The following is an 18,594-nucleotide window of genomic DNA, read 5'->3' on the forward strand; positions in this document are numbered from 1 at the left end:
CAGCCTGACTCCAAAGACAGCCCAGCAGGCCCGGAGTGGCCACTCCCCCTCTGTAGACTGGGGCTGGTTGCCTCACTTCTCTGAGACCACTTCCTCATTTGCAAATTGGGGTCATGGATTCAAGCATTGGTTGGTTATCTACTAAGTAGCCGGCAGTGGTCAAGACAGACCAGCAGTGTATCTCTCAGAAGCACTGAGGAGTCGCCAGGGTGACAAGGTCAGAGCACCCAGCATTGCCTGGTGCACAGCAGGAGGGTCAGACCCCTCGTCCTCATTGACGCATCTGCCATTGTCTTCCCTGAAGGTCTATCTGAACGAAGGAAAAGGAGTAACGTTGATAATGGAACCTTCTTGAATGAAGATGGCAGGGTCCCAACCAGAAGAGGAGACCTCAAGAGAGAGGGGAGGGCAAGGGAAACTGAGGAAGGGGAGGAAAGGAGAAGAAGGTGGGTTGAGCAACTTTGATGCTCCATAGCAGCTGCTCATCTCAGCCTCTGTCCCCACGGCTCTGCCACACTTCCGTCCCCAAGCTCCACCTAAGGCTGGATGACTCCCACAGGCAGTCAATCATCCAGAAACACAAGCAAGTCCTGTTCCTAGAGCCTGGTTGCCCACAAAGACAGCTGGATCCTAAGAGTCACTGGCAGCACTGAAGGCATCTGGCCTTCCTGAAAGTGGACACACCGGCAGCTGACCTGCATCAAGGTCCCAGATGCTTCGTCCAGGCAGGGGCCAGCAGCCATTTAGCATGTGTCCCTCCTCCCCAGGTTTCCCTGGAACTGTAACGCCGAGGTCAAAGGAGGAGTTGGAGGTGCTCAGCCTCTGTGTGCAGGCTTGCCTCCTCCTCCTGCCCTTGTCAGGACTCTGGCCAACCCTGGAGCCTCCCGGTTCCTCCCTGCAGCCATCCTGCTGTGGGGTTCAGGTTCCTGATGGCGCCTGGAGCCCCCTGAACATGAAGAAGTCTAACCAATGTGCTCCTCCAGCCAGTGATTATCTTGACACTGAAATCCACAGCATCCAGAGAGCCCTTCACCAGGAATGTTCTGGAAAAAAATGGATATCCAAAAAAATGGACACTGCTGAACTCGGGGAAGGAAAGAATCCTGTTTTATGTGAACAGGACTGCTGCTCGGAGGGAAGCCCGCCATTTTCCTTGACTTCCCCCACCACACCCCATGCGTGGAGCCTCTGAGCATCTTATGAACTCTAAAAAAATGCTCCCACATTAACACCACTGGCTTCCTGGTGCCCGGCTTCCCCTGGGGCCCTTTTGAGGTCTGGCTCTCAGCGGGGCAGGGTCCTGAGCTGAACCGTCCTGGGGCTTCCTGGTCTTTCCTCCACTCCCACCTGCCAACCAGAGCCCTTGAGTCTCCTCAGCCAGGGGTCGAGGACAAGGGTTTCTCATCTCAGTGCCACCTCTGCCTTCTCCTTGACACCAGGTGAGGTCACAGCTACAGAGTTACTCTTGTTTATTTCTTGGGGCCACGTGGGGATGGAGTGAGCAGGTGGTGGACCCTTCTGAAATATGTCTTTTCTCTTCACATTTCCTGTTGCCTAAAAGTGTACTATTTCCTTTGCCCACACACTGCCAGGGGCTTCGTGTTCTTTTGGGCTTTAGCTGTGAAATTTCTGTTCTTATTTATTGTGAGCATTTTCTCCCTCTCATCCCTACCGGCCCTTCCCCTACGTTTATCCTTTGCATCTTTGTTTAACTGTGGAAACAGTTAATTCTGGTCAAAGTCCTGTCCTTTTGTTCCCATGAATTATCTTGTAGCTCTTTAATAATGAGAATATTGTCAACCCTCCACAGTTAGAATAATTATGGTATTCACTTCCCTCCTGAAAATCTTTTATTTAATTTTGACTTTTTTTTTTTTTTGCATTGAGGATTTAACCCAGGGACGCTTTACCACTAAGTTATATTCCCAGCCTTTTGTTGCTGAGGGCTTCCCTAAGTTGCTGAGGCTGACCTCAAACTTGTCATTCTGTCATCTCAGCCTCCCAAGTCACTGGGTTACAGATGTGCACATGGATGACTTTTTTAAAAATCATGAGGTAGGTGATAAAAATTCTTCTTCAGTACAAGAACCTGACAGGTCAGGGCTACAGGGGAGGCGCTGCCAATGCCCCAGGAACACTTGTCAGCACCCACTCCCTATCCCAGATATAGGGCCCCCCAACTCTGCCCCTTAATGTCATCAAATATCTGCCCCACACGTGGCTTAGTCTTGGTCTCCACCCCCAGTCACCCCAGCTGTTCAAGGAAATGTCATTAATGAGGGTGACAGCACCCTCCACCTGTTACGCTGCTTGTCCTCAGGGTTAGTCTGTGGGCTCCAACATCACAAATAAAATCAATTTGTTCTCCACAGCTCGGCAGAGGTGTACACTCTAACAGCCTCATTTACAGAGAGAAGCAGCAGCTGAGACGCTGCTGGGTATGTACCCCGGTGAATGAGCTGAGTGGCACAGGGACACCCGCACTCCCATGTCCATGACAGCACTGTTCACAGTACTCAGGACACAGACTCCACCTAAGCGTCCAGCAACAGAGGACTGGAAAATGCGATGCTTTTACACAGCGCAATACCGTTCAGGCTTGAGAATGAAATCCCGCCGTCCACAACAGCTGGATGGAATGAGAAGATATCCTGTTAAGTGCAAACAGCAGGCACAAAAAGACAAACATCACACGGTCTCACTCCCGTGGACCTAAACAAATCCACAGAAGCAGAGAGTAGAAGGTGGTGAGTGGGGATAGGGAGGACCAGGAGGAGGAAAGCAGGAGGGGACGGTCAACAAGTCAAGTGACAGCTGGACAGGAGAAATGAGTTCTGGTGTCTAGGGCACGCTGGGGTGACTAGGGTCAGTATGTGTGCATAGAGTTTATTTTTTACTTCTTTAATGCTGGGGGTTGAATCCAGGGCTTTGAATTCCAGGATGCAAAGCTCCACCACTGAGCCACAGCCCAGGCCCACTGGATACTTCAAAATAGCCAGAAGAGAGGCTTGATAAATGTTTCACCACAAAGAATCAATAACCATTTGAGGTGATGGATGTGGTAATTCTCCTGATTTGACCATTACACAAGGTATGCATGTATCTAAACTTCACATTGTACCCCACAAACTTGCACAATTATTAGGCGCCATTTTTTTAATCAAAGAAAAATCTGAGCAGCAACCCAAACCACGCCTGCCTGATGCCAGAGGCTCCCGCGCTGACGCACCCTGCTGTGCCCGCAAAGACCCGCCCTCCACCTCCCGACCTCACAGTGCCCCCTTCTCCCCCAGCCTCAGCAGACACAGTGGAGTCCCTCTGTCCCCAGGGTCCCCTCTCTTCTAGTTCTCCCTCCGCAACTGTGAATGAGGTGCCTGTCCTCCACAGCGAAGGTCCCCCCAGCCCCTCCAGTCCCCCACCCCTCCTCCTGTGCAACCTCAGGCCCCTGAGCCCATGGAAAGTGCTCCGGAGCAAAGGCATCAGTATCCTTTCCCTGGTGACAGACAAGCCCCACCCCAGCTCGATCCCATCCCAGGTGACTCCCCGTCTCAAGGACTCTGCTCCAGGCCCCACAATCCACGGATACCTTCACCTCCCGCCTCACAGAGGACCTGGATTCCCGGTGTCAGGCCCTGTCTCTGTTCCGAAGCCCAGGCACTGTCTGAATCCAACCAGGACCTGGAAGGGGCCCCTGCTATGTAGAAAAGCCCTCTTCCTCTGCAGCCTGACCACCCATGTCCAGGGCCACTGCTCCATCAGGTCATCACTGCCATTCACGGGGTGTCCCAAGGTCAGAGAAAATGTTAAAGGATGTCACAAGAATAAAAATGGTTTCACTTGGAGGTAGAGAACCACTCCCAAATTAGATGGATATTGTTCTAAGGTGACCAGAAGTCTTGATTTATGTATTATATAATTTTAAAATTACAGAGAAGGTACATTAAATTCCGTTACATAATGCTCATAATGTGATATGAAGGGAAAGCTATTATGGAAGGGAAAGTGTTCAGTGTTCATTAAAATAATTGGATCTACACTTCCAAATGAGGAGAACGTGGGTATGAATATTTATAAGATGAACAGGCGCGCGGAGGCCTCTTGATGAAACGCCCCCAGAGCTCTGAGCCCAAGGGGGTGTGAACTCGAGGACCGTCTCCGCTGCGGCCCCCACGTGTCTGGAGGGTCCTGCTGGCCAGCTGCCCCACTGCTCTGCAGGAGGCCTGAGCCGCACTTAGTTCTGGCCCTTGTCCTGATTCAGACCTCCCCCCATCTCCAGGGGCTCAGCACTGGGTCTCCTCCTCCAAGGACGGCCAGATCTGGCCCCAGCGCAGCCTCCGCCAGCGCCTCCAGTTTCCATCTGCACACCGGGCACAGCTGCGCTATCCACCAGACTTCTCCTCGTCTCCCTGTCTGTCTGTCCGTCTGCCTGTGTCTCCATCTCATTCTCTACTTGGTTACGAGGAAAATTCCTAAGGGAACAGAAGCAGGATGGGCCGGATGTTGAATCACAGGGTCCCACTCTGGCCGTGGGAACCAAAGAAGCAGTCATGGATCTGCTTTCATCCAGCTGCCCAGTGTCCCTGCCCCTCCCGCAGCCCCGCTCCCCGCTCCTCTGCCTTCCCTCCCCTCCAGGGCCTCTGGCCTGGCCTCTTCCCACTTGCCCACCTCCCCCAGCCAGGCTCCCCACTCCCACCAGTTGGCCCCTCCCACCTGGGAGCCCGCAGGGCCTACTGCCCCACAGCCACCCCCTCCCAGACCTTGACTGCCCCCTGCCCCCTTCTCTTAGTCTTCACTCCTCCCTCTGCCCTTGACCTCCCTCTGGTCCTTCTCTGGCCTTCAGCCCCCTGGGCAAGCTCCTCAGCTGCCCTCACTCCCCTCTGGCCCACTTGCCTTCTCCCCCCATCTCCCCTCCCCAGGCTGCATTCCTGCCAACCTGTCCCTCTGGGAGCTGCAGGGGTGAGGACCCCACTGGGTGCAGGAGGCAGCGCATGGCAGGCAGTTGCTGTGCAGCCTGGTGGCCTCTGGGAGCTTCAGGAGGCTGCCTGTCCACAGTGAATCCTCAGCCACGCAGGGTGAATGACCCTCTTTGACATTGGTCCACAGGCCAAAGAAAATGGAGCAACCTCCTTTTTGGTCCATTCTCTGCCCCTATGGGGCTCCCAAGGCCACCATGGAGGGGGCGGGGAGCCGAGCTCAGGGGCCTTAGGGCCTCTTTGCTTGTGACCTCCTTCCCTCCATGCAGAAGGAGCAGCAGCACATGCTGGTCTCCCTAACCAGCCTCTCCAAGAGGCAGACTGGGGCTCCCTTTGCAGGGCAAAGGCTGCCTGGGTAAAGCCCTGCCACAGGTGATTGGGGTAGAGGCTGAGGGACTGGGTCCTCTCAGAGGCAGTCTGAGGATTCTCCCTACTTCTGAGAAGACAGGAATTCCCTCTCTCAGAAGCAGTTTTCAGGGCTCAGAGGGAGGCCTGGATTTCACCCACTCTCTGACTCTCCTTTGGGCTCATCTGGCTTGGGGCAATCCTGGGGGCAGGGCCAGGAGGTCAGGCTGAGGCAGCAGAGCAAGGGCCTCACCCTCTGTCCTGACTCCTTTCTCTGATCTTGTGGCACTCTTGGGGGTCTGCTGGCCGGAGTGTGGGCTGGTGGGGTGACCCCTCTAAATAGAGCCCTGCCCTGCCCCCTGACAGTCCTTCCTGCCCCATCTTGTTGGTGGCCCATCTTTCACTTCAATCTCCAGGGCTTTCCTGACCTTGCTCAGGAAAGGAAAAACCCAGAACGGCCCCATGCAGGGAAGGGTAGCTCAGAGAGACCACAGTGGCCTTTGGTTCCCTGTTGTCTGGATCCCAGAATACCTTGGAAATCTCAGGCTGGGATCAGTCAGGCCAGCTCTGACTGATCACTCAATAACTTATGCAAATATTTGTTAATCAGAGAAGATATTGATCCCTTAGGGCTTAGAGTACAGAGCTGAGAATAGACATCAAACAGAATACTCAAAATGTTTAAAATATTTAAAGATCACAACTTTTTAGGAAGATGGAGGCTTGACATGACTGATAACAGGGCCACCCTGACTGAAGTTGGGGTTCGGGGAGGCCTCTCCAGGGATGATATTCAACCTGAGACCTGAAGGACAGATGGGTGGCTGCAAGTGACTCAGAGCCAGAGAAGACTGAGCTTCTCTCAGTCAAGGTCTGGTTCTGCTCAGTGAGACCTTCACACAGGGGAAACTCACAAGGCCTGAGGGTCCCAGTGGGCCCAGGGGTCCCAGTGAGAGAAGGCTGAGAAACTGTGCGGGAAGCGGTGGACACTGGGGAAGAGCCCCAGCTGAGCACCCCTGGGCCTGGGAGAGTGGGCGGGACCACCATGATGCCAGCTCTGGTTCAGGCGTCAGATGCTGTGCTCAGGCTGGGGGCCTCCTGGCCCAAAGGTCCCGGCTCATGTGGCTCCTGGGCGGCTGTGTTTGGCCAGTGTTCAGCTACGTCAGGATGGGACTTGTGCAGTCTTCCTGGGGGTGGCTGCAGGCTCCTGAGGGGAGCGAGGACTGACTGGTGGGACTCCCGGGCCTGCTTCCTCCACCCTCTCCTTCCTTCCTCCTCTGCAGTCCACACACAACCAGAGCCTGCAGCCCCAGAGCTCCCTGCACCTGAGGCAAGGGAAGCTAGACTGGCCGGAAATGGAGGCTTCCTCAGAGACTTCCAGCTACCCAGCAGGGCCAGATGGGAGCTGGGGTGGCACCAGGCAGCAGCTTGTCCTCCTAGGAAGGTGTCTCAGAATTCCTGGCTCACCCCTCAGAACTCACCAACAGGCACTGGGCACTGTCTCCTAGAGGTCACTTGGACAGGCCCACCCTGACCCCAGCCTGCAGTGTATCGGGGTCCAGAACTGTTGGCCCCTGTCGCCCTCTCAGTCTTGGTAAGCGCCTGCTCTGGAGCCAAAGTCCTCTGGTTCTTCCTCAGAATTCACAGTGTTGCGGCCGGGGAAGCCCAGGTCCCATCCCACTGATGGCTTCAAGTTTGCTGATGGTTCTGAAGTGAATGTGGTCAGTCAGGAGACCCCAACCTTGAGCTCTGAATTTTAGTGGGAGGGTGAGTTGCCAGAAGGATAGTAAACTATCTTCTCAAAGCACTGCTTGGGGCAGTGTTTCAAGAGTTCTGTTAAAGTCCTGACCCTCCTGGGATTGTTTACTAAGACCCGGAAGAGATCCAGTAGGAATCAAAGCTCTTGAGAACAAATGATTGGACTGAGAGTTTTCTTTCCTCTTATCCAAAATGACATCCTTCAAGGGATAAGGGGATGGAAAAGGAGCACCAGGCAAGGTCACAAGGGCCCAGGAGAAATCCCAGCTGCCCCAGGGCACAGCTGGTGGACAGAAGGCTCTGGGCTCCAGGAACCTCCTTGGGATTCCCAAGAGAGTCTTGTATTTTCCAGAGCTTTTCAAACGGCCACCTGGAATCTGCCTTTACTGTCAGAGTCCAGCCTCCTGAGTGCCAGTCAAGCAGCACTTGGGTCCTCTTCAAGTGAAAAGCCATCCGGAATAGCAGAATTTCTCAAAGCAATATAAAATTTGTTAGACTGTTTCACAGGAAAATGGAGAAAAAAACCAAGTTATGCATGGCTGGTCCCACAATTTTTTTTTCTTTTTGATCATCTAGTGACAGAAAGAGAACTTTGTACTTTTTGCATATTTTAGAACGAGTAAAAGGCATTACATGGTCTTTTAAAGAAAATTGGTTCCCTACGAAGCCCACCCTGATGGTTTTACTTCCTCAAGTGGCAGTTAAAAGAGGTCCTTGCCCAGCCAGCTTCTTCTCATGTGACGTTCTGCATGACACTTAATTATTAGCGTAAGAGTGAGTCGAACCAAAATTTATTATTCTATTGAGTAAAATTTTTCTATTCTATTTGGTGGTTCTGAGGGCAAGAGTGGGATTTTATGAAAGAGCTCTTGTGACTTGCAGTTCTCCCACCTCTGAGCAACCCTTTCCGTCTTCGTGGGTTCCAATCTCTCTGCCAACCTCTCTACTATGGCTCTTTCCCAGAGGTCACAGCTTGATCGTGTCCCACAGTTCACGTTTCCTACAAACTTGCAAGCTTTCTCCTTTACGGGTGGCTTTCCAGTCGCCCTCTGCATCCCACCGTGTGGGTGGGGCATCTTCTCCAGGGACTGCACATCCTCAGGTCCACAATGCAATCACTGCCCTCCCAGCTCAGTCTGCATGGAGTCCCAGGGCCAGGAACCCAGGAGTGGCTACTGAGCTGCTGACTCCACAGTATCCTTCTCTATTTAAATTAGTTTCCCCTCGACTCTCCCTGAATCACTCCTGGAATCCATCTTTCCCCCTTTCCTTTTCTACTCCCGGATCAGGCAGCATCTCCTCCAAGAAGCCTTAGACTATGGAGAATGTTTTATTCATCTTTGTGTCCTCAGTAGTAGGACCTCTGTAGACTTCTTTTATTACTTATTTAGTTTTGCTCTGGTGCTGCAGATTCAATCCAGGGCCTTGTGAATGTCAAGGGTGTGAGCATGTGTCATACCACCCAGCTACACCCCAGCCCCTTTACTAGTTTTTATCAGAATGGAATCTAATACTTGACGTTGACTTTTCTAAAATGGCAAATCAGTAAGAGCAGGTTTTCAGTGTCAGATTCTGACTTATTCTGCTTTCATAAAGTCCCACTCTACTCCTAGGAAGAAGACATCAACCATTTGAGGTGATAACTTTGTCCTCTGTGGCTAGGTTGGTCTCTCTTACAATATACTTACATGCTTATTACTTTTAATATTTATCTGCCAATTTTACAAAAATATTGGAAAAGAAAAATGTCTAATATTCTCATGATTTTTATCTTCCTCTCCTATTCTTTTTCTTTCCTGTGTTTTCTCATTAATCCAAAGTTTATTTATTTGCATAGTTATAACATAGCAAAAATTTCTACCCAAGTTTATTTTCTCAAAATCACATTAATTATGCATTGTTCTACATGGCTAAAAATCTAGTAAAGTTCTTGCATATAGGATGCACCATAGTTAACCAGATGTTTTACTTTTGTAAGTGTTATGTTTTTCCTTCCTCAAGATTCACTTCTTAGTTATTTTTATCAGGTCTGGTGTTCCTTGAAAACCTTTTACGTTAATGCACCCCAAATGTCATCTGCAGGAATATTTTCAAATTCTTCTCCCACTGCGTTCTGAAGTAGCCAACAGGTCTGGGGATTTCACCCTGGCCCCTGGTTGCCAGCAGTATGACCGTGCCACATGGTAGTAAGACCATCACTGGTTCTTGTCACTGGCTCAGATCACTTTTGCCAGCACCCTGGCTTCATGTCCCCTGGGTGTCTTTCTTGAACTTGTCCCCCACCCCCGGCCATCCTGTGGAGTCCTCTTGGTGAGGAAGGCTCGGGAGACCAGAACTGGGACCGCAGAGAGGAATGAGGAGATCATGAACCAGAACTGAGGTGATGAGCCGTGTGGACTCTCCTGGTGGGTTCTGGGGTGCACCTGTCTTGGAGTATGCAGCTGGGTATGTTTCGGGGTGTGTGCTCATGAGTATGTAGCCTTCCAGCTGGCCATTTCCTTGCCATCTCCTTGCCCTTTGGTGTGATCTGTCATACAGGCCTGTATCATCGGGTTGCAGTGTGAGCGTGCTGGTGTCTTTGGAGGAATTTGTGCACGTGTGCATGAGCATGAGTATGCATTCACGTGCATGTCTCTGAATGTGTGTTTCAAGTTAAAGTACATCTCCAGGTGTGTACCTGTGGGCCGTGTGTGTGTGTGTGTGTGTGTGTGTGTGTGATCTTGTCTTTAGATGCATGCGTGCTGTGTTTTGGGGTGATGTGTATGTGACTGAATCTCTCGTCCTGAGTGAGGTGTGTCTCTGGGTATGTACACATATGTGGGTAGCTGTGTGCATAGGTGTGTCTCTGGGTGTGCGCATGCTGACATCCAAGTGGGTGTGCACAATTCTTGCTGTGAGCCTGGGGAGCTGTAAGGGAAGACCACAATGCACAACACAACTGGGACTGAATTGACTGGGAAAAACCCCTTTGCAGCCAGAGCAGGTCACGCTGGAGACCCCTGGAGTTACTTGCCTAAGGAGACACTTGCCAATGGAGAAGATCATGAGCAAGTGTCCGGGCTCTCCCTGGGCCCCTCATCAGACAGGGCTGGGCTCTGGACCACACTCGAGTTTCCTGAGACAGGCCTGCCTCCGTGTACCTCGAGGCCCTTCTCTTACGGGTTCCAGACATTTCTGTGCATGGCAACAAGCCAGCCTGAAGTCACACATAGCCCCTTTGTTCCAACAGTGGAACCAGGAGCCTTTTCTTAGATATACGGTCTTAGTGGTGATGAAAGAGGGGTTCCAGTCAGCCATCTCTGAGGGATAGAGGAAAAGTACCCCCTGCCTCAGGTGCCAGAGACCCACGTGTCTCTGGTACAAAGGGGTGCCCTTCTGTCCAGGTGGGTGGCCCTGGGAGACAAGGATCCCAGCACTGTCAGCTGGGAGCTGGGATCCTGAGCAGGGGGCCGAGAACCCAATAGGACACTCCTAATCTGGGTGAGACAGCCTCAGACTGGAGGGACAGACCAGTACCCCTGACTGTCCTGTGGATTGTCAGACCTGTCCTGGTCTAACACTGAGAGCCCGGCGCCGTCCCTCCACCAGGAGGGCCCTCAGTCCTGGACCAACCAGAATAGACGGTCACCCTCACCCACCTCAGTGGCAAACCAAGGTCACCCTGAGGAGCTCAGAACTGAACCTGCCTGAGGGGGCGGACTCTGGCCTGGGAAATGCCTTCAGACCCAGTGTTTGTGGGAGCGGGTGGAGGTGTGCTGGGGGAGGGCTGGGGATCTTGCTGACCCACCTGGGCCGGGCAAAGATGGGTTTCCCTGACTCTTTGGACTTGTGTCCAAATTTTCCTGGCAGTAAGAGCACAGGGTTGAGGTTTTCAGAGCAAAATCACTGTGGTCAACATCTCACATCTGGTCTCGAAACCCGCTCCCTGAGGGGCAGAAAGCAGAGCATCAGGGGCAGGGGCTGCAGAGCGGCTAGGGACCTATGAACATACCACCTGGTCCTTTCCACTAGCTCTGGTGAGATGGGAACAGAAAGGGGCCGTTCTCTGCAGACTGTGCTAGACTGTGATTTCAGAACCAGGGCTGGGTTAGAAGCCACCACGCTGTCATCTGAGGAGGGAAGCAGTCAGCCTTTTGTGTTCCAGGGTGCAGGAAGAGAGACAGCCAGTGGGGACTTCTCACCAGTCTGCTAGGCCGAGGCTGCCTCCATGAGGCAGTCCAGTCCATTAGCACTGAAAGCAGACCTTATAAGGTGGACAGGGACAGTGGCCTGACCCCAGGTCAGAATAGGCAGGCAAGGCATGGTGGCCGGATGGGGCCACCAGAGCCTGACCAGCACCAATGGGGTAGCAGGAACTTTGTGATGGCTGTAGACGTGACCTCAGAAACCTGAGTCAGGAGCTTCTGAGGCCAAGCTCTGGTGGAGAGGGCCCTGCAATGCCTCCCTTAAAGAACCCAGGTCCTCGGGTCTCCATCCCCATCTCTCTACCCCCAGCCCCTCTCCCAGGCAGACTCTGCCCTGCAAAGGGAGCCCCAGTCTGCCTCCTGGGGAGGCTGGTTAGGGAAACCAGGGTGTATTGCTGCTCCTTCTGCAGGGAGGGAAGGGGGTCACAAGGAAAGAGGCCCCGAGGCCCCTGAGCTCGGCATATATATACATATATATATATATATATAGTTTTTTTTTTTTTTTAGTTGTAGGTGGACACAATACCTTTTATTTTTATATGGTGCTGAGGATCGAACCCAGGGCCTCATGCATGCTAGGCAAGCACTCGACCACTGAGCCACAACCCAGCCCCAAGGCTGCTCCATTTTCTTTGGCCTGTGGACCAATGTCAAAGAGGGTCATTCACCCTACATGGCTGAGGATTCACTGTGGACAGGCAGCCTCCTGAAGCTCCCAGAGGCCACCAGGCTGCACAGCAACTGCCTGCCATGCGCTGCCTCCTGCACCCAGTGGGGTCCTCACCCCTGCAGCTCCCAGAGGGACAGGTTGGCAGGAATGCAGCCTGAGGAGGGGAGATGGGGGGAGAAGGCAAGTGGGTCAGAGGGGAGTGAGGGCGGCTGAGGAGCTTGCCCAGGGGGCTGAAGGCCAGAGAAGGACCAGAGGGAGGTCAAGGGCAGAGGAAGAATGAGGAGCAGAGGGGAGGCCAGGAGGGAGGGCAGGAGCGGGGCACCTCGGTGGGGGCTGTGGTACCGGGTAAGAGCAGGAGCTGCGGCTCTGACACCTGAGCCCACCCTGCCTCTATTCCCTTAGGATTTGTCCTTGTTGCCTCACAAGAAGATACGGAGAGGGGGCGGGCAGAATCCTGTCTGCAGCACGGCTCTGCCACTCCAGAGTGGACACCCAGCCCTCGTGCAGCTGTCAGAGTGAGTGCTTGGGCCAGAGCCAGGACAAGGCGCCTCTGCAACCTGTCAGCGTGCCAGGCCCCACCTGGTCCACCGGACAGTGTCCTGGCTGGCTCCCTCCCCAGAGGTTGCCGGAGAGTTCATGGCCACTGTCCTCTGGGGTGGCCCCTCCTTCATGGATACCCTCCCCTCCCAGTTCCCCACGGGGTCGGGGCTGTCCATGTGGCTCGGCTCCCCCTGGCCGTGGGCACCTGAGGGCTGTATGGGCTCAGCAATGTACTGGAGTAGACAGGGGAGGCCATGTTGTCTATGGCCATCCCTTCGGTGGCGAGGGCCCCGGGGTTGCAGGTTGGTGTTGGTCAAGGAGCAAGAGCCTAGAGAGTCACCAGCCTGCTGCTCAGTCCCTGCTAGGAAGGGGCAGGCCCTGTCCCCTCTGGCCCAGCCCTGGAGTAGGATGAGCGAGAACCCCAGCTGAGCCCATGAAGATGCCTGGCCATGGGGCATCCTGTGCTGCCTGGATCCCAGGAGGGAAGGGCCGGAAGAGCTGGTGGGAATTCCTGCACTGGAAACCCATGTCCTTCACACAGATGACCACATGGTTTTCCTTGGGACTCCCGTGAACTTAATGACCTAGAAAAACAAGCCTGTTCCTCTGAATGCGAGTCTGTGCACTGAGCTGCCTATGCCTCGTGGGCGCCACGGCACCGATCCCTGGGAAACCCCAGCTGTGTGGGGTGTCGGGGAGAGGGCCTGCCAGAGGGACCTGGAGGGGACGTGGGTTCCAGTAAGCATCGCTGGTTAGTTCCGAGGGAAATGTCCACGGCAGAGATGAGTGTGGAGGCACGAGAGGCACCTCTCAGAGTGAGAACAAGAAGGCAGAGCGTGGGGAGCCCCTGAGGATGACTCAGAGAGCCACACGCAGGTTTGGCTTTACCAGGGGCTGGAGAGTCTCTCAGGAGTGGCCAGAGCGTCCCTGAACACACAGCTTGTTCAGTTCTCTTCAGGCCTGGCCACTGTCCCAAAGACCCCAAAGAAGCCCCACTGCCTGTCCTCTTGACAACCAGGAGTCCATCTTGATGGCCTGCAGGTGACAGCCCTGTACAGACCCTGCCGGGCAATGGAGAATTAAGACACGGTCCCAACCACCAACCACAGCCATTGCAGCCTGGTGAGGACCCAGAGACCCCAGCCCCCTCGTGACACAAGCGGGCTCACCGTGCAGCTGTCACCAGCAGCCGGAGGGAAGGGTCTGCGTCTGCGCGCTCAGGCCCCTGGGTGCTCCAGCCCCCACCCCTGGTCATGAGGCCAGCAGAACTCCAGAGGCTACAGGTTGAGCTGGCCTGCACAAAAGGATGGGGGCGGCAGGAGAAAGCCAGCTCACAGAAGCAGGGGCACCTGGGAGTTGAGAACGAACCGAAGGGATGAGCGAGCAGGGTGGCAGCTGCGGTCCCCCATGGTCCCTGTGGAAGGCAGGCTGGGGCGGAGCTGCCCAGGGAGAATGTGCTCCCACACAAGGGACCCAGTTTCTTCCACAAATCAATGGCATGAACAGAAAAGAAGACAGGAGACTATTAAAGAATGTAGTGAACGCCCTCCCTTGGGCCCTGATTCCAACAAACCAGCCAGAAAAAGACCCCTTTGACACAGAGGGGAATCTGGATATGGAGGATATCCAAAGCGTACTTTTTTGTTTGCTATGATGAAGGCATGATGGTTGCATTAGAAAGTGTCCTTTTTATTCACAATAGCCAGGACAGGCCATCAACCTAAGTGCCCATTGACAGATGAATGGGTAAAGAAAATTACGCAGACACACACACACACAAACACACACAATGGAATACTATTCAGCCTTTAAAAAGGAAGAGACCTTATCATTTGAGGCTCATGAGAGACCCTGGAGGACATTACACTCAATAAAATAAACCAGGTCACAGAAAGACAAGTACCATGTGACCTCCCTTCCATGTGGAATCTAAAGAAATTGAATTCACAGAAATAGTTTAGAACAGTGGTTGCCAGGGCCTAGGGTGATGAGAATGGGGATACCGTGTTTGGAAGGTATAAAGTTTCCGTTAGACAAGAGTAAATCCTGGAGATCTACTGTACAGCGTGGTTACTATCATCAATATCTTTTGGAGACTTGAAATTTGCTAAGAGAGTAGATCATAATTTTTTTTACCACAAAAAGAATAAGTACGCGAGGTGCTGGATATACCAATGAGCTTGATTTAATTGTTCCACAATTGCACACACGGATCCAAACATCCCACTGCACACCAGGAAGATGCGCGCTTCTCATGGATCCTACCTTAATAAGCAGAGGAGGAGGTGAAGAAAAAGGAAGCATCCTTATCAGAAGAGACACACCCAGGCGACCACACCGTGGGCTGAGAGGGAGTGGGTGGGAGGCAGAGATCAATGCCACAAGGCTGGCAGGAACTGACGGCCGTGGAGCTGAGCAGGGTGACCCGACAGAGCAGGACAAGCTCCCGCTGTGGTCCCCTCTGGGACCCACCGAAGTCCCGGTCGAGACAGAAGCCAGAAGGACATGTGCCTCAAACCCCAAGGGACCTCTGGGCCTCTCGAGGCAGGAGCCAGGCAGCTGTGGCAGGTGGGCACTTGGTATGGTTCTTTGGGACAGTTCCACAAACTGAAGGGCAGAATCCATAGTCTGAACTACTCAGGAACCCCCAAAAGTAAGTAAGAACATTCCCAGGTTCCCGCTGGACTTTGGTGGGCCCAACCCCGTCGTCAGCTTTCCCAGGTCTGACCCAAGTGCGTTCAGGCTTCCCACAGCCCCTCGTGCTCCCGCAGATCACAGACCAACACGGTCCACCAGCCCAGAGACCCGTCAGCTCTCACACGCACCTCTTCAGAGATGCTGGTGGCACCTGCCTGACCACCCTTGACTCAATTTAGGTAGCCGCCTCCTCTCGGTCTGCACCACCACAGTTCCGGGGACTGTGGTCTATTTTACCAAGATGAGTCCTTGATGCTTTATGCACGTCAATAACAAATGGGAAGAAATGAAAGTACCAATACGATGATAGCAAAGGACCTTAGCACAGGTGAAACGAAGGCAGAAATGAAGGAGAGCGGCAGCCGCAGGGCCGGGGCCTCAATCAGCGGCACCCAACTGAAGCCAGCCAACCCCCATCCCGGGTGAAGGACGAGAGCATGATTAAAGGCACATTCGCAATCTAGAAGATTGCATCTAAGTCACAAGTGCCATTAGGGATTGGGTTATATTTTTAGCTTGGGGGAATAAGACCCATTCCAGACTCCCTGCCCGTTCCCCCATAAAACTGAGCCTGCTGCTCAACTTTCTGACCAATTTAGTGCTGTTTTTAAAATATCCTTGTGCTCAGCTTTAACTAATCCTCCCCAGCATCTAAGGAAACCTGCACAAGCTACCTGTGAGGTTTCCTGGGAGGCAAAGGTGGCAGTGACCGGGCCTATACAGGGATTCTCTGCAGCCCCCTCAGCAGGGCAGGGACTGAGCCAGGCCCCCAGGCCCTGTTCCCTCTGTGACTGGAACCCCCCAGTACCAACCGCTGTCCCAGCACCTCACCAGGTCCTGAGGCATGGCATGGCCCCTGACCGCTGTCCTCGTCAAGAGGTCTGGGGCTCTGCAGGTGCCTCCCGGCTTCTTCCTTCCCTTTGAGAAGTGAAACACAACCTCCAGCCCATCACCTGTCATCTCCACGCCAGCCTCTGATACCAGCTGCTTGGCGAAGATTTCTCATGTCACCACTGAAAAGGCATCAGAGTGAGCTGGAACATCAGCCCATCCATCCCTGACCGGTCCCTCGTTACCAGCCCCCACGACCTAGGCCTCTAGGCGATGACCTCGGCTCCCCCACAGTCACACTGCCTGAGGGGAGAAGGACTGGACATCTCTCACTTTTGTTTTCAATTCTTTAATTCTTGCAAAAGAAAAACAACTTTATAAAAGAGAGAGAGAGAGAGACAATAAAGCAAAAAGAAAAGAAAAAAATTGTCCCATAATCCCTGGTCCCGTATAACAAACAGAACCTACCATCCTTCTCTACCTTTGGGTTTTGTCTCCATTATACAAAGTCTGACCCTGGCTGGGTATGAAGAGTCCGTTCATACTCTGCAGCTCCTGCTGAAGGCTATACCCTCCCGTGCTAGTCCACAGTCTCTCTAATTATCTTCTTAAACCTCATAATATTCTACTAAGTGGACTCATTAGCATTTATTTAACCATTCCCCAATTATGGATCATTTTGCAGTTTTTTCTTCCTTTGGGATTACTGGTTTAAAACATATCCCTTGACGGGGAATCACAGTGTTAGGGTTTTGGGTCCTTGTTATAGATTGTCCCATTTTCTTTTTAGGAGAGAAAAAGAGCATTTTTCAGTTCCTCTACCTCCATCATTGGTTCTCAAAGTGTGACTCTGGCACCCCTGAGGGGTTCCTGGGACACTTTTAGAGGACCCACAAGATCAAAACTATCTTCATAATACCAAGACATTGTTAGCTGTACCTCCTCTCTTTGTCTTATGAATGGAATCTTCCAGAGGCTACGTGACCTATGACATCACAACAGATTACATGCACATAGGCTAGGCTGGCCATCCTTTTTTTTTTTTTTAATTCTTTTTTATTTTTACAGACTGCATTTTGATTCATTGTACACATATGGGGTACAACTTCTCATTTCCATGATTGTACATGATGTAGATTCACACCATTCATGTAATCATACATGTACACAGGGTGATGATGTCTGTCTCAGTCCACTATCTTTCCTTCCCCGACCCACTCCTGCCCCATTTCCCTTACACAATCCTAAGTTTAGGCTGGCCATCTTTAATAAAGCCAGACATCAAAGAGATTTGAAAAAATGTAAAACAAATGCCTCTCTTCTCATTCATTTGTTTTTTGTTTTGACAAAATATATTTTTAATTAAAAAGTCATTTAAATATTTTTAAGGGTTTCTGTTTCATGTTCTACTAGAGAAATATGCATAAATATAATCTATATGAGGAAAAGTTTGGAGGTCCTTAACAATTTTTAGTAGTAGTATAAAGGGGTTCCATGGTCACACAGTTTGAGAACTGCAGGCCTGGACACTAGGAGACAGAATGCAGAGTCAGCCCATCTGCACCCGCCTGCACGCCTGTCTCCCTGCGTGGTCCCCAGACAGGCACAGGCGATTGTACTTTACTTCCCTGTCTTCTTCATTGATTCTCCTCTTCTTGTCCCCTCTTCCTTTTTTCTTGTTTTTCTCTCTCCCCTCCCCCAGATTCAATTCTCATAACAAAAGTCACACAGATAACAAAACCTTCCCTTCTTCCTGCGAATCGAAATTTTTCTCACATCTAGAGATTTAATGACATTTGATATAGGTATTTCATTATTACTAATCCCGTTCAAAATAAATAATGTGCATATTTTATAAAACATCTCACATGTAATCAAAGAACTGAAAATGAAAAGGAAGTCGTCAGAGATTTGTTCAACGGCCCTGCTCAGCGCTGGCGGACGTCTGCAGGTGGTTTCTAGAAGGTAATTCCAAGAGCCTTAACAATGACCACACTTTGCCCCACTGCAACTTGGAGTTGCCCGAGACCCTGAGAATAGGGAGTAGGGGGTCTTCCTGCCCCTTCAGCAGGCCCAGAGAAAGTCACACTCAAGGACAGAGAGGGTAAGTGGACTTCAGTGGATCAACTTGGCCAAGGGACTCTCATTGCGAGCTGGGCAAACCCTGCAGCAGGGCGCAGTCCAGGGCCCACGGGGCCACATGCCTGCTGACCACTTTTGGGTGTTCCCTCTGCTTGGAGGTGCCCTCCTGATATCACCGAGTCACCAGTTACACACGGTTAAAAGGCACAGCCTGGTCCTCACCAAGCGATTGAGAAGTCTGCTAGAGTCTGGTGGGGCCTCCAGCTCTAAATGGGACTGTTCATCTAGAGCTCAAGGGTCCAGGGGAGGCAGGGCCCTCCCTGGGGTGTCCTGTTCCTTGCTCTGGGGATGGCCACAGCCCTCCCAAGTTTTCCACAAGTTCCTGGGGCTGGGCCGCTAACCCCTCCATGCCCCCTCTCGCTGCTGCCCGTGGTCCCTCCAGCTGCTCCACCCTCTATCTCTCCTCAGAGTCCCGCCAAGACCCCGTCTGTGGGCAGAAGGGAGTGTTGAGGGA

Source organism: Sciurus carolinensis, chromosome 3, assembly GCF_902686445.1.
Source record: "Sciurus carolinensis chromosome 3, mSciCar1.2, whole genome shotgun sequence".
In the NCBI taxonomy this organism is placed as follows: Eukaryota; Metazoa; Chordata; class Mammalia; order Rodentia; family Sciuridae; genus Sciurus; species Sciurus carolinensis.